This window comes from Sphaerodactylus townsendi, linkage group LG06 (genome assembly GCF_021028975.2).
Source record: "Sphaerodactylus townsendi isolate TG3544 linkage group LG06, MPM_Stown_v2.3, whole genome shotgun sequence".
Classification (NCBI taxonomy): Eukaryota; Metazoa; Chordata; class Lepidosauria; order Squamata; family Sphaerodactylidae; genus Sphaerodactylus; species Sphaerodactylus townsendi.
Genome location: NC_059430.1, coordinates 12,398,240 through 12,414,095, shown reverse-complemented (window position 1 = coordinate 12,414,095; position 15,856 = coordinate 12,398,240). Strand labels below are relative to the sequence as shown.

Genomic DNA, 15,856 nt, shown 5'->3' with positions numbered 1-15,856 from the left:
CCCCCCCACCCCCCCCCCCCCCCACCCCCCCCCCCCCCCACCCCCCCCCCCCCCCACCCCCCCCCCCCCCCACCCCCCCCCCCCCCCACCCCCCCCCCCCCCCACCCCCCCCCCCCCCCACCCCCCCCCCCCCCCACCCCCCCCCCCCCCCACCCCCCCCCCCCCCCACCCCCCCCCCCCCCCACCCCCCCCCCCCCCCACCCCCCCCCCCCCCCACCCCCCCCCCCCCCCACCCCCCCCCCCCCCCACCCCCCCCCCCCCCCACCCCCCCCCCCCCCCACCCCCCCCCCCCCCCACCCCCCCCCCCCCCCACCCCCCCCCCCCCCCACCCCCCCCCCCCCCCACCCCCCCCCCCCCCCACCCCCCCCCCCCCCCACCCCCCCCCCCCCCCACCCCCCCCCCCCCCCACCCCCCCCCCCCCCCACCCCCCCCCCCCCCCACCCCCCCCCCCCCCCACCCCCCCCCCCCCCCACCCCCCCCCCCCCCCACCCCCCCCCCCCCCCACCCCCCCCCCCCCCCACCCCCCCCCCCCCCCACCCCCCCCCCCCCCCACCCCCCCCCCCCCCCACCCCCCCCCCCCCCCACCCCCCCCCCCCCCCACCCCCCCCCCCCCCCACCCCCCCCCCCCCCCACCCCCCCCCCCCCCCACCCCCCCCCCCCCCCACCCCCCCCCCCCCCCACCCCCCCCCCCCCCCACCCCCCCCCCCCCCCACCCCCCCCCCCCCCCACCCCCCCCCCCCCCCACCCCCCCCCCCCCCCACCCCCCCCCCCCCCCACCCCCCCCCCCCCCCACCCCCCCCCCCCCCCACCCCCCCCCCCCCCCACCCCCCCCCCCCCCCACCCCCCCCCCCCCCCACCCCCCCCCCCCCCCACCCCCCCCCCCCCCCACCCCCCCCCCCCCCCACCCCCCCCCCCCCCCACCCCCCCCCCCCCCCACCCCCCCCCCCCCCCACCCCCCCCCCCCCCCACCCCCCCCCCCCCCCACCCCCCCCCCCCCCCACCCCCCCCCCCCCCCACCCCCCCCCCCCCCCACCCCCCCCCCCCCCCACCCCCCCCCCCCCCCACCCCCCCCCCCCCCCACCCCCCCCCCCCCCCACCCCCCCCCCCCCCCACCCCCCCCCCCCCCCACCCCCCCCCCCCCCCACCCCCCCCCCCCCCCACCCCCCCCCCCCCCCACCCCCCCCCCCCCCCACCCCCCCCCCCCCCCACCCCCCCCCCCCCCCACCCCCCCCCCCCCCCACCCCCCCCCCCCCCCACCCCCCCCCCCCCCCACCCCCCCCCCCCCCCACCCCCCCCCCCCCCCACCCCCCCCCCCCCCCACCCCCCCCCCCCCCCACCCCCCCCCCCCCCCACCCCCCCCCCCCCCCACCCCCCCCCCCCCCCACCCCCCCCCCCCCCCACCCCCCCCCCCCCCCACCCCCCCCCCCCCCCACCCCCCCCCCCCCCCACCCCCCCCCCCCCCCACCCCCCCCCCCCCCCACCCCCCCCCCCCCCCACCCCCCCCCCCCCCCACCCCCCCCCCCCCCCACCCCCCCCCCCCCCCACCCCCCCCCCCCCCCACCCCCCCCCCCCCCCACCCCCCCCCCCCCCCACCCCCCCCCCCCCCCACCCCCCCCCCCCCCCACCCCCCCCCCCCCCCACCCCCCCCCCCCCCCACCCCCCCCCCCCCCCACCCCCCCCCCCCCCCACCCCCCCCCCCCCCCACCCCCCCCCCCCCCCACCCCCCCCCCCCCCCACCCCCCCCCCCCCCCACCCCCCCCCCCCCCCACCCCCCCCCCCCCCCACCCCCCCCCCCCCCCACCCCCCCCCCCCCCCACCCCCCCCCCCCCCCACCCCCCCCCCCCCCCACCCCCCCCCCCCCCCACCCCCCCCCCCCCCCACCCCCCCCCCCCCCCACCCCCCCCCCCCCCCACCCCCCCCCCCCCCCACCCCCCCCCCCCCCCACCCCCCCCCCCCCCCACCCCCCCCCCCCCCCACCCCCCCCCCCCCCCACCCCCCCCCCCCCCCACCCCCCCCCCCCCCCACCCCCCCCCCCCCCCACCCCCCCCCCCCCCCACCCCCCCCCCCCCCCACCCCCCCCCCCCCCCACCCCCCCCCCCCCCCACCCCCCCCCCCCCCCACCCCCCCCCCCCCCCACCCCCCCCCCCCCCCACCCCCCCCCCCCCCCACCCCCCCCCCCCCCCACCCCCCCCCCCCCCCACCCCCCCCCCCCCCCACCCCCCCCCCCCCCCACCCCCCCCCCCCCCCACCCCCCCCCCCCCCCACCCCCCCCCCCCCCCACCCCCCCCCCCCCCCACCCCCCCCCCCCCCCACCCCCCCCCCCCCCCACCCCCCCCCCCCCCCACCCCCCCCCCCCCCCACCCCCCCCCCCCCCCACCCCCCCCCCCCCCCACCCCCCCCCCCCCCCACCCCCCCCCCCCCCCACCCCCCCCCCCCCCCACCCCCCCCCCCCCCCACCCCCCCCCCCCCCCACCCCCCCCCCCCCCCACCCCCCCCCCCCCCCACCCCCCCCCCCCCCCACCCCCCCCCCCCCCCACCCCCCCCCCCCCCCACCCCCCCCCCCCCCCACCCCCCCCCCCCCCCACCCCCCCCCCCCCCCACCCCCCCCCCCCCCCACCCCCCCCCCCCCCCACCCCCCCCCCCCCCCACCCCCCCCCCCCCCCACCCCCCCCCCCCCCCACCCCCCCCCCCCCCCACCCCCCCCCCCCCCCACCCCCCCCCCCCCCCACCCCCCCCCCCCCCCACCCCCCCCCCCCCCCACCCCCCCCCCCCCCCACCCCCCCCCCCCCCCACCCCCCCCCCCCCCCACCCCCCCCCCCCCCCACCCCCCCCCCCCCCCACCCCCCCCCCCCCCCACCCCCCCCCCCCCCCACCCCCCCCCCCCCCCACCCCCCCCCCCCCCCACCCCCCCCCCCCCCCACCCCCCCCCCCCCCCACCCCCCCCCCCCCCCACCCCCCCCCCCCCCCACCCCCCCCCCCCCCCACCCCCCCCCCCCCCCACCCCCCCCCCCCCCCACCCCCCCCCCCCCCCACCCCCCCCCCCCCCCACCCCCCCCCCCCCCCACCCCCCCCCCCCCCCACCCCCCCCCCCCCCCACCCCCCCCCCCCCCCACCCCCCCCCCCCCCCACCCCCCCCCCCCCCCACCCCCCCCCCCCCCCACCCCCCCCCCCCCCCACCCCCCCCCCCCCCCACCCCCCCCCCCCCCCACCCCCCCCCCCCCCCACCCCCCCCCCCCCCCACCCCCCCCCCCCCCCACCCCCCCCCCCCCCCACCCCCCCCCCCCCCCACCCCCCCCCCCCCCCACCCCCCCCCCCCCCCACCCCCCCCCCCCCCCACCCCCCCCCCCCCCCACCCCCCCCCCCCCCCACCCCCCCCCCCCCCCACCCCCCCCCCCCCCCACCCCCCCCCCCCCCCACCCCCCCCCCCCCCCACCCCCCCCCCCCCCCACCCCCCCCCCCCCCCACCCCCCCCCCCCCCCACCCCCCCCCCCCCCCACCCCCCCCCCCCCCCACCCCCCCCCCCCCCCACCCCCCCCCCCCCCCACCCCCCCCCCCCCCCACCCCCCCCCCCCCCCACCCCCCCCCCCCCCCACCCCCCCCCCCCCCCACCCCCCCCCCCCCCCACCCCCCCCCCCCCCCACCCCCCCCCCCCCCCACCCCCCCCCCCCCCCACCCCCCCCCCCCCCCACCCCCCCCCCCCCCCACCCCCCCCCCCCCCCACCCCCCCCCCCCCCCACCCCCCCCCCCCCCCACCCCCCCCCCCCCCCACCCCCCCCCCCCCCCACCCCCCCCCCCCCCCACCCCCCCCCCCCCCCACCCCCCCCCCCCCCCACCCCCCCCCCCCCCCACCCCCCCCCCCCCCCACCCCCCCCCCCCCCCACCCCCCCCCCCCCCCACCCCCCCCCCCCCCCACCCCCCCCCCCCCCCACCCCCCCCCCCCCCCACCCCCCCCCCCCCCCACCCCCCCCCCCCCCCACCCCCCCCCCCCCCCACCCCCCCCCCCCCCCACCCCCCCCCCCCCCCACCCCCCCCCCCCCCCACCCCCCCCCCCCCCCACCCCCCCCCCCCCCCACCCCCCCCCCCCCCCACCCCCCCCCCCCCCCACCCCCCCCCCCCCCCACCCCCCCCCCCCCCCACCCCCCCCCCCCCCCACCCCCCCCCCCCCCCACCCCCCCCCCCCCCCACCCCCCCCCCCCCCCACCCCCCCCCCCCCCCACCCCCCCCCCCCCCCACCCCCCCCCCCCCCCACCCCCCCCCCCCCCCACCCCCCCCCCCCCCCACCCCCCCCCCCCCCCACCCCCCCCCCCCCCCACCCCCCCCCCCCCCCACCCCCCCCCCCCCCCACCCCCCCCCCCCCCCACCCCCCCCCCCCCCCACCCCCCCCCCCCCCCACCCCCCCCCCCCCCCACCCCCCCCCCCCCCCACCCCCCCCCCCCCCCACCCCCCCCCCCCCCCACCCCCCCCCCCCCCCACCCCCCCCCCCCCCCACCCCCCCCCCCCCCCACCCCCCCCCCCCCCCACCCCCCCCCCCCCCCACCCCCCCCCCCCCCCACCCCCCCCCCCCCCCACCCCCCCCCCCCCCCACCCCCCCCCCCCCCCACCCCCCCCCCCCCCCACCCCCCCCCCCCCCCACCCCCCCCCCCCCCCACCCCCCCCCCCCCCCACCCCCCCCCCCCCCCACCCCCCCCCCCCCCCACCCCCCCCCCCCCCCACCCCCCCCCCCCCCCACCCCCCCCCCCCCCCACCCCCCCCCCCCCCCACCCCCCCCCCCCCCCACCCCCCCCCCCCCCCACCCCCCCCCCCCCCCACCCCCCCCCCCCCCCACCCCCCCCCCCCCCCACCCCCCCCCCCCCCCACCCCCCCCCCCCCCCACCCCCCCCCCCCCCCACCCCCCCCCCCCCCCACCCCCCCCCCCCCCCACCCCCCCCCCCCCCCACCCCCCCCCCCCCCCACCCCCCCCCCCCCCCACCCCCCCCCCCCCCCACCCCCCCCCCCCCCCACCCCCCCCCCCCCCCACCCCCCCCCCCCCCCACCCCCCCCCCCCCCCACCCCCCCCCCCCCCCACCCCCCCCCCCCCCCACCCCCCCCCCCCCCCACCCCCCCCCCCCCCCACCCCCCCCCCCCCCCACCCCCCCCCCCCCCCACCCCCCCCCCCCCCCACCCCCCCCCCCCCCCACCCCCCCCCCCCCCCACCCCCCCCCCCCCCCACCCCCCCCCCCCCCCACCCCCCCCCCCCCCCACCCCCCCCCCCCCCCACCCCCCCCCCCCCCCACCCCCCCCCCCCCCCACCCCCCCCCCCCCCCACCCCCCCCCCCCCCCACCCCCCCCCCCCCCCACCCCCCCCCCCCCCCACCCCCCCCCCCCCCCACCCCCCCCCCCCCCCACCCCCCCCCCCCCCCACCCCCCCCCCCCCCCACCCCCCCCCCCCCCCACCCCCCCCCCCCCCCACCCCCCCCCCCCCCCACCCCCCCCCCCCCCCACCCCCCCCCCCCCCCACCCCCCCCCCCCCCCACCCCCCCCCCCCCCCACCCCCCCCCCCCCCCACCCCCCCCCCCCCCCACCCCCCCCCCCCCCCACCCCCCCCCCCCCCCACCCCCCCCCCCCCCCACCCCCCCCCCCCCCCACCCCCCCCCCCCCCCACCCCCCCCCCCCCCCACCCCCCCCCCCCCCCACCCCCCCCCCCCCCCACCCCCCCCCCCCCCCACCCCCCCCCCCCCCCACCCCCCCCCCCCCCCACCCCCCCCCCCCCCCACCCCCCCCCCCCCCCACCCCCCCCCCCCCCCACCCCCCCCCCCCCCCACCCCCCCCCCCCCCCACCCCCCCCCCCCCCCACCCCCCCCCCCCCCCACCCCCCCCCCCCCCCACCCCCCCCCCCCCCCACCCCCCCCCCCCCCCACCCCCCCCCCCCCCCACCCCCCCCCCCCCCCACCCCCCCCCCCCCCCACCCCCCCCCCCCCCCACCCCCCCCCCCCCCCACCCCCCCCCCCCCCCACCCCCCCCCCCCCCCACCCCCCCCCCCCCCCACCCCCCCCCCCCCCCACCCCCCCCCCCCCCCACCCCCCCCCCCCCCCACCCCCCCCCCCCCCCACCCCCCCCCCCCCCCACCCCCCCCCCCCCCCACCCCCCCCCCCCCCCACCCCCCCCCCCCCCCACCCCCCCCCCCCCCCACCCCCCCCCCCCCCCACCCCCCCCCCCCCCCACCCCCCCCCCCCCCCACCCCCCCCCCCCCCCACCCCCCCCCCCCCCCACCCCCCCCCCCCCCCACCCCCCCCCCCCCCCACCCCCCCCCCCCCCCACCCCCCCCCCCCCCCACCCCCCCCCCCCCCCACCCCCCCCCCCCCCCACCCCCCCCCCCCCCCACCCCCCCCCCCCCCCACCCCCCCCCCCCCCCACCCCCCCCCCCCCCCACCCCCCCCCCCCCCCACCCCCCCCCCCCCCCACCCCCCCCCCCCCCCACCCCCCCCCCCCCCCACCCCCCCCCCCCCCCACCCCCCCCCCCCCCCACCCCCCCCCCCCCCCACCCCCCCCCCCCCCCACCCCCCCCCCCCCCCACCCCCCCCCCCCCCCACCCCCCCCCCCCCCCACCCCCCCCCCCCCCCACCCCCCCCCCCCCCCACCCCCCCCCCCCCCCACCCCCCCCCCCCCCCACCCCCCCCCCCCCCCACCCCCCCCCCCCCCCACCCCCCCCCCCCCCCACCCCCCCCCCCCCCCACCCCCCCCCCCCCCCACCCCCCCCCCCCCCCACCCCCCCCCCCCCCCACCCCCCCCCCCCCCCACCCCCCCCCCCCCCCACCCCCCCCCCCCCCCACCCCCCCCCCCCCCCACCCCCCCCCCCCCCCACCCCCCCCCCCCCCCACCCCCCCCCCCCCCCACCCCCCCCCCCCCCCACCCCCCCCCCCCCCCACCCCCCCCCCCCCCCACCCCCCCCCCCCCCCACCCCCCCCCCCCCCCACCCCCCCCCCCCCCCACCCCCCCCCCCCCCCACCCCCCCCCCCCCCCACCCCCCCCCCCCCCCACCCCCCCCCCCCCCCACCCCCCCCCCCCCCCACCCCCCCCCCCCCCCACCCCCCCCCCCCCCCACCCCCCCCCCCCCCCACCCCCCCCCCCCCCCACCCCCCCCCCCCCCCACCCCCCCCCCCCCCCACCCCCCCCCCCCCCCACCCCCCCCCCCCCCCACCCCCCCCCCCCCCCACCCCCCCCCCCCCCCACCCCCCCCCCCCCCCACCCCCCCCCCCCCCCACCCCCCCCCCCCCCCACCCCCCCCCCCCCCCACCCCCCCCCCCCCCCACCCCCCCCCCCCCCCACCCCCCCCCCCCCCCACCCCCCCCCCCCCCCACCCCCCCCCCCCCCCACCCCCCCCCCCCCCCACCCCCCCCCCCCCCCACCCCCCCCCCCCCCCACCCCCCCCCCCCCCCACCCCCCCCCCCCCCCACCCCCCCCCCCCCCCACCCCCCCCCCCCCCCACCCCCCCCCCCCCCCACCCCCCCCCCCCCCCACCCCCCCCCCCCCCCACCCCCCCCCCCCCCCACCCCCCCCCCCCCCCACCCCCCCCCCCCCCCACCCCCCCCCCCCCCCACCCCCCCCCCCCCCCACCCCCCCCCCCCCCCACCCCCCCCCCCCCCCACCCCCCCCCCCCCCCACCCCCCCCCCCCCCCACCCCCCCCCCCCCCCACCCCCCCCCCCCCCCACCCCCCCCCCCCCCCACCCCCCCCCCCCCCCACCCCCCCCCCCCCCCACCCCCCCCCCCCCCCACCCCCCCCCCCCCCCACCCCCCCCCCCCCCCACCCCCCCCCCCCCCCACCCCCCCCCCCCCCCACCCCCCCCCCCCCCCACCCCCCCCCCCCCCCACCCCCCCCCCCCCCCACCCCCCCCCCCCCCCACCCCCCCCCCCCCCCACCCCCCCCCCCCCCCACCCCCCCCCCCCCCCACCCCCCCCCCCCCCCACCCCCCCCCCCCCCCACCCCCCCCCCCCCCCACCCCCCCCCCCCCCCACCCCCCCCCCCCCCCACCCCCCCCCCCCCCCACCCCCCCCCCCCCCCACCCCCCCCCCCCCCCACCCCCCCCCCCCCCCACCCCCCCCCCCCCCCACCCCCCCCCCCCCCCACCCCCCCCCCCCCCCACCCCCCCCCCCCCCCACCCCCCCCCCCCCCCACCCCCCCCCCCCCCCACCCCCCCCCCCCCCCACCCCCCCCCCCCCCCACCCCCCCCCCCCCCCACCCCCCCCCCCCCCCACCCCCCCCCCCCCCCACCCCCCCCCCCCCCCACCCCCCCCCCCCCCCACCCCCCCCCCCCCCCACCCCCCCCCCCCCCCACCCCCCCCCCCCCCCACCCCCCCCCCCCCCCACCCCCCCCCCCCCCCACCCCCCCCCCCCCCCACCCCCCCCCCCCCCCACCCCCCCCCCCCCCCACCCCCCCCCCCCCCCACCCCCCCCCCCCCCCACCCCCCCCCCCCCCCACCCCCCCCCCCCCCCACCCCCCCCCCCCCCCACCCCCCCCCCCCCCCACCCCCCCCCCCCCCCACCCCCCCCCCCCCCCACCCCCCCCCCCCCCCACCCCCCCCCCCCCCCACCCCCCCCCCCCCCCACCCCCCCCCCCCCCCACCCCCCCCCCCCCCCACCCCCCCCCCCCCCCACCCCCCCCCCCCCCCACCCCCCCCCCCCCCCACCCCCCCCCCCCCCCACCCCCCCCCCCCCCCACCCCCCCCCCCCCCCACCCCCCCCCCCCCCCACCCCCCCCCCCCCCCACCCCCCCCCCCCCCCACCCCCCCCCCCCCCCACCCCCCCCCCCCCCCACCCCCCCCCCCCCCCACCCCCCCCCCCCCCCACCCCCCCCCCCCCCCACCCCCCCCCCCCCCCACCCCCCCCCCCCCCCACCCCCCCCCCCCCCCACCCCCCCCCCCCCCCACCCCCCCCCCCCCCCACCCCCCCCCCCCCCCACCCCCCCCCCCCCCCACCCCCCCCCCCCCCCACCCCCCCCCCCCCCCACCCCCCCCCCCCCCCACCCCCCCCCCCCCCCACCCCCCCCCCCCCCCACCCCCCCCCCCCCCCACCCCCCCCCCCCCCCACCCCCCCCCCCCCCCACCCCCCCCCCCCCCCACCCCCCCCCCCCCCCACCCCCCCCCCCCCCCACCCCCCCCCCCCCCCACCCCCCCCCCCCCCCACCCCCCCCCCCCCCCACCCCCCCCCCCCCCCACCCCCCCCCCCCCCCACCCCCCCCCCCCCCCACCCCCCCCCCCCCCCACCCCCCCCCCCCCCCACCCCCCCCCCCCCCCACCCCCCCCCCCCCCCACCCCCCCCCCCCCCCACCCCCCCCCCCCCCCACCCCCCCCCCCCCCCACCCCCCCCCCCCCCCACCCCCCCCCCCCCCCACCCCCCCCCCCCCCCACCCCCCCCCCCCCCCACCCCCCCCCCCCCCCACCCCCCCCCCCCCCCACCCCCCCCCCCCCCCACCCCCCCCCCCCCCCACCCCCCCCCCCCCCCACCCCCCCCCCCCCCCACCCCCCCCCCCCCCCACCCCCCCCCCCCCCCACCCCCCCCCCCCCCCACCCCCCCCCCCCCCCACCCCCCCCCCCCCCCACCCCCCCCCCCCCCCACCCCCCCCCCCCCCCACCCCCCCCCCCCCCCACCCCCCCCCCCCCCCACCCCCCCCCCCCCCCACCCCCCCCCCCCCCCACCCCCCCCCCCCCCCACCCCCCCCCCCCCCCACCCCCCCCCCCCCCCACCCCCCCCCCCCCCCACCCCCCCCCCCCCCCACCCCCCCCCCCCCCCACCCCCCCCCCCCCCCACCCCCCCCCCCCCCCACCCCCCCCCCCCCCCACCCCCCCCCCCCCCCACCCCCCCCCCCCCCCACCCCCCCCCCCCCCCACCCCCCCCCCCCCCCACCCCCCCCCCCCCCCACCCCCCCCCCCCCCCACCCCCCCCCCCCCCCACCCCCCCCCCCCCCCACCCCCCCCCCCCCCCACCCCCCCCCCCCCCCACCCCCCCCCCCCCCCACCCCCCCCCCCCCCCACCCCCCCCCCCCCCCACCCCCCCCCCCCCCCACCCCCCCCCCCCCCCACCCCCCCCCCCCCCCACCCCCCCCCCCCCCCACCCCCCCCCCCCCCCACCCCCCCCCCCCCCCACCCCCCCCCCCCCCCACCCCCCCCCCCCCCCACCCCCCCCCCCCCCCACCCCCCCCCCCCCCCACCCCCCCCCCCCCCCACCCCCCCCCCCCCCCACCCCCCCCCCCCCCCACCCCCCCCCCCCCCCACCCCCCCCCCCCCCCACCCCCCCCCCCCCCCACCCCCCCCCCCCCCCACCCCCCCCCCCCCCCACCCCCCCCCCCCCCCACCCCCCCCCCCCCCCACCCCCCCCCCCCCCCACCCCCCCCCCCCCCCACCCCCCCCCCCCCCCACCCCCCCCCCCCCCCACCCCCCCCCCCCCCCACCCCCCCCCCCCCCCACCCCCCCCCCCCCCCACCCCCCCCCCCCCCCACCCCCCCCCCCCCCCACCCCCCCCCCCCCCCACCCCCCCCCCCCCCCACCCCCCCCCCCCCCCACCCCCCCCCCCCCCCACCCCCCCCCCCCCCCACCCCCCCCCCCCCCCACCCCCCCCCCCCCCCACCCCCCCCCCCCCCCACCCCCCCCCCCCCCCACCCCCCCCCCCCCCCACCCCCCCCCCCCCCCACCCCCCCCCCCCCCCACCCCCCCCCCCCCCCACCCCCCCCCCCCCCCACCCCCCCCCCCCCCCACCCCCCCCCCCCCCCACCCCCCCCCCCCCCCACCCCCCCCCCCCCCCACCCCCCCCCCCCCCCACCCCCCCCCCCCCCCACCCCCCCCCCCCCCCACCCCCCCCCCCCCCCACCCCCCCCCCCCCCCACCCCCCCCCCCCCCCACCCCCCCCCCCCCCCACCCCCCCCCCCCCCCACCCCCCCCCCCCCCCACCCCCCCCCCCCCCCACCCCCCCCCCCCCCCACCCAAGTGGCCATCACCACCTCCTGTGGCAGCATATTCCAAACATCAATCACACGTTGCGTGAAGAAGTGTTTCCTTTGATTAGTCCTAATTCTTCCCCCCAGCATTTTCAATGGATGCCCCCTGGTTCTAGGATTGTGTGTGTGTGAGAGAAATTTCTCTCTGTCAACATTTTCTACCCCATGCATAATTTTGTAGACTTCAATCATATCCCCCCTCAGACGTCTCCTCTCCAAACTAAAGAGTCCCAAACGCTGCAGCCTCTCCTCATAAGGAAGGCGCTCTATTTCTCATAGTACATATCATTTGGCAACAACCCATACGGTTTCAGTTCTATGCCGAAAGGTTCTGATTTTCCAACTGACTTGGAAGTTCTTCCTGTTATGCTAGGAAAAAAAATTTTAAGTGTAAGAATGGCCTTTCCTGCACAAGTAAATGAAAACGTTTGCAAAACGTTTGCAAAACCATTTTCAATCCTCCTGTTTGTTTGCACTCACCCCCTCAAAAAGATTCCTGGCGGCCATTTTGTGCCGGTTCCGTCTTTTTTCTTCTTCTCTGTGGATTCGATGCTTCGATGTCTTGTGGTGCGACTCTTCATTGGTCGCGCACTTGACGTTTCAATCGTGTTACCCACCAAAATAAAATTTAAAAACTGACTACATGTTAGCGATCTGATCATCTGATCTACCACACTGTTTGGCCATCGGTCTCCTGCAAGGCATTGCTAGGTTATAGGTTATAGGCTCCAGCGTGGTGTAGTGGCTAAGAGCAGGTGGAGTCTAATCTGGAGAACCGGGTTTAATTCCCCACTCCTCCACCTGAGCGACAGAGGCTTATCTGGTGAAACAGGAGAAACAACATAGTGAGCTCAGAAAAAGGGGAAGTCCGGGGACTGCAGAGAGGCATGGGAAATATTTTAAAGAGGTACGCACAGCAAGCGAAAACATTTTCAAGATGTTTCAACAAAAGAATCGCTAGAAAAGATGATGCATTTAAAACGTTATTCAGGCTGGAAATAGAACATTTTGGTTTTAAAATGTTGCGGAACTCATCAGAGGAAACATTTCGTTTCCTGCCTCAATTTTTTTAAATTTTGATTGTGAGGAAAAGGCCAACATGATGCTGGTGACCAAGATCAAGATAGTTCATATCACAGTATTCTCCATTTCAGTGTATAGATGTGAAAGTTGGGTAGTGAAGAAGGCTGAGAGGAAAGCAGTTGATTCATTCAAAATGTGGAGATTAATGTTTAATTAATTACCACTGGAATGACCTCAGCTGGTTTGTGCCATAGTCGCTGAATCTCGATCTTCAAATCATGGTATTTAGTGACCTTCTCATGTTTTTTTTCAATCACCCTGCTGTCACCAGGGACTGCTATGTCGACGATGGTCACTTTCTTGTCCTCGATCACTGTGATTTCCAGTGTATTATGTGCCAACACTTTGTCCACTTGGATTCAAAAGTCCCACAAGATCTTGACTTTCTCATTTTCCCTGACTTTCTCTGGACAATGTTCCCACCAGTTTTTAGCTGTCCGAATGTCCTAATTCTTGCATACATTCCAGTGGATCATCTTGGCCACGGAGTTGTGTTTCTGTTTGTACTCAGTCTGGGCGATCTTTTTGCAGCAGCCGAGCATATGATCTACAGTTTCCTCGGATTCCTTGTGCAATCTACACTTTGCATCACCTGAGGATTGTTCGATTCTGGCCGTGATCACATATGTCCTAATCGCCTGCTCTTGAGCAGCTAAAATAAGTGATTCAGGTTCCTTTTTCAGAATTCCAGTTGTTAACCACAGCCAGGACTGTCAAAAGCTTCCCTCTGTGATATGCCTCTGAAGATGCCAGCCACAGATGCAGGCGAAGTTTTAAGAACAAAATCCACCAGACCACGGCCACACAGCCCGGAAAACCCACCACAAACACCCAGGACTTTTCATTGTCCACCTTGTCCTTGATCTTCTCCAGAAATTGGCCGTGCAGGGTTTTGCTGTGCCAGCTCTCTGTCCTCCTCTTAATCACATTTTTCTGTACTCCTGTTTGGTTTTCTGGGCTTTCAGTAAATGCCTGCTCTTCACTTCAGTCAATTTCATTCACATAGTCGGCCAGCGCATGTTTCTCCTCCTCCACTGTTTGCTTTACGTGGAGTAACCCTCTACCACCAAATCTCTGGGGAACATATAGTCTATCGGTATCACTACGTGGGTGTAAGGTATAGTGTGTTGTGATAAGCTTCCAAGTTTTTTTATCCAATGCATCTGTGTCCAGTTTATGATTCTGGCAGTGTACGTGATGATGGGTGGGGACCAGGTGTTCATGGCCTTGATGGTATTCCCACCATTTCAGTTGGATTTCAAAATTTTCCTGACCCTCTGGGTGTATTCTCTGCATTATCAAAGAATCATAGAGTTTGAAGAGATCCCATCATCATCATCGTCGTCGTTGTCGTCAATGTCGTTTTGTTGTTGTTGTTGTTGTTGTTGTTGTTGTTGTTGTTGTTGTTGTTGTTGTATTTAATAGGCCACCCCTCCTCTTCTGGGCGCAGGGCGGTTTACAACATAAATATTAATATATATATAAAACATACAATTATCTATAAATATTAAAACATGCCCATAAGTCCAACCAGTTCCAGCTATTCTATCCAAAAGACAAGATAGAGCCATTCTATGGGATGAGGTAATTCATTAATATCCTAATGGAAAATATGGAAAAGAAAGGGGAACGGGGAAGCCAGAGGTGGTACCCGTAGGTGCCTCAACCACAGGCCTGGTGGAACAGCTCTGTCTTACAGGCCCCTGAGGAATTACAGAAAGACCCGAAGGCTGTCTCACTAGACAGAGGGCGATTCTGCACATGAGTAAAATAGGTTCGACCCAGTTCCCTGAGAAGGGTACTAATCTAGGTCGAAGCCATCGTTCCCCATTGCAACCAGCTTGATCCCAGCTCGGAGGGTGGAATCATCCTGTGCCTCTTCGCCGCTCTGTTCCAATTGGCTACTGTTATACGGCCATGTTCCGTCTATCCCCACACACAGTATAAAAAAAATTGACACAGGAATGGAGGGACGAAGGTGGCGTTTTTTGATTGGTCGCTTACATTGGTATGTGGAAATTGTGCATCGTTTGCGCGACCAGCCATCGCTTCGAATGCAAGAAAGAGGGGGGGGGGATTAGGCATGATTTTCGCTGCAGCAGTTCTCCAGGTGTACGTATGCCCGAAACACTCAGCTGTGATTGGCTGAATGGGGGACTCCTGGCACCAGAGATTCCGCACTTTACTGGAATCGAGCTGAGTTTGAGCGTGGTTCCCTGAAAAAGTAGTCGTTCCCAACTGGAGTCGGAAATTTGACCGTTACATGGGGTGAAGCTGGTACAAAACCACGTTGATCCCAGTGGTTGTGCGGAGCACTTAGGTCGAACGCAGCTCGAACTTAGGTCGATAATGCAAGTGCGGAATCGACCAGAGCGTTCTGTCAGGCTGGGGTCAGGGCCAAGAAAGCCCTGGCCCTGCTTCAGGCTCACCAAACTTCTCCGGGGCCAGGGACCATATTCTCAATTGCAAAAGTTTCAAATTAGAGTCTCAGCGTTCATCTACCTGACAATTTACTCATTTTTGAGAGGTTTTTTTTCCTTCTGATTTCTCCCCCAATCCCTCAATTGCCGTTCCTTGGCCAGCTTTCAAATCACAACAGGACTGCTTCATGCCCTCAGGTGAGCAGGTTTGCTAAACAACCTCCCCGCCAAAAAAAAAAAAAAGGATTTCACACAAAGCATTTTCGACATCTAAATAAATCACAGCCGGAGCTCTTCTTCCTTGAACTATCCCACTAAGTCTATCTAAGAAGAAGTAAAAAAAAAACACCAATCCTAATTAGCTGGTGTTTGTTCAACACTTTGAAGATAAAATGCACTACTGTGGTTCAGTGTTATGACTGCGACGCCTGGGGCGCCATCTTCAATATGTGGCTCGGAAAACTGAACATGATCCAAGCTCATGCGGGAGCTGTCCCACGGAATCCCAATTATTACCCCACAGTTGTCAGGTTGCTGCTTGGGGAAGCCGGCAAACGAGCACCCCTCCCTACCCCAAAGCCTGGTTGGGAACACGTTGGCCGCAGGGCCTGTATTTGGCCGCAGGGCAAGTACTGAAGAACCGGCACCACCAATGCCCACTTATTCCCTCCCATGAAACAACAACGGAAAGGCAGCTCAGGTGGCAGAGCTGGGAATCAAACCCGGTTCCTCCAGATTAGATACACGAGCTCTTAACCTCCTACGCCACTGCTGCTCCTCTAATTAAAATTTAGTAGAGTCATTGGTGGCCTAGGGCCAGCAGGGTCCCCCTTACATTCTTAGGGGGGACCAAAAGACAGTGTCGTGGGGGATCTTTTCCGACGTGATCCACTAGTTGGCAATCCTCACTTTTGATTTTTTTTTAAAAAAAACCCCAAAGGTTCTCTTAGCATCGCTGTAACATTTCCACGCACACAAAACATTTCCACACACAAACAAGTGTTTCCACTTTACCTTGGGTTTTGTAGATAGGCCTGTGGACGACAGCACCCTTCCGCGGGAAGGAATCCAGCCCAATTACCCGGCACGTGTCGCGCTCTGATTTCCTAGCCTGGCAGGATGCCTCGTGTTATGAATTTTCACTTTCTCCTCCTGACTTTTCCCCCCCTGTCACTACACTAAGTTTGTTTTCTTTTTGTGTTTTCAAGCACGGGTTGCGGTCGCGTCTATCCCATGTCTCCCTCTCTCTCTCTCTCTGCTTCCGAGTGGTGCGGCTGGCTCCCTGAATCTCATCATCGCTCTTGGCCCCATCTCCTGACAGGAAATGCGAGATTTATTTTATCTGGCCCGAACTACATTGTTCCTTCCTGACTACTGGTGTTACT

General features: G+C 78.9%; 1 protein-coding gene across 1 annotated transcript in view; it reads right to left on the bottom strand.

The window, feature by feature from the left end:
* Positions 1-15,614, bottom strand: part of SOX5 (SRY-box transcription factor 5) — a 633,967-nt gene extending 618,353 nt beyond the window's left edge. The window contains exon 1 of the mRNA XM_048499520.1: positions 15,486-15,614. The gene's annotated coding sequence lies outside the window, so the exon portion shown is untranslated. The remainder of the gene's footprint in view (positions 1-15,485) is intronic.
* Between the last annotated feature and the right edge of the window lie 242 nt (positions 15,615-15,856).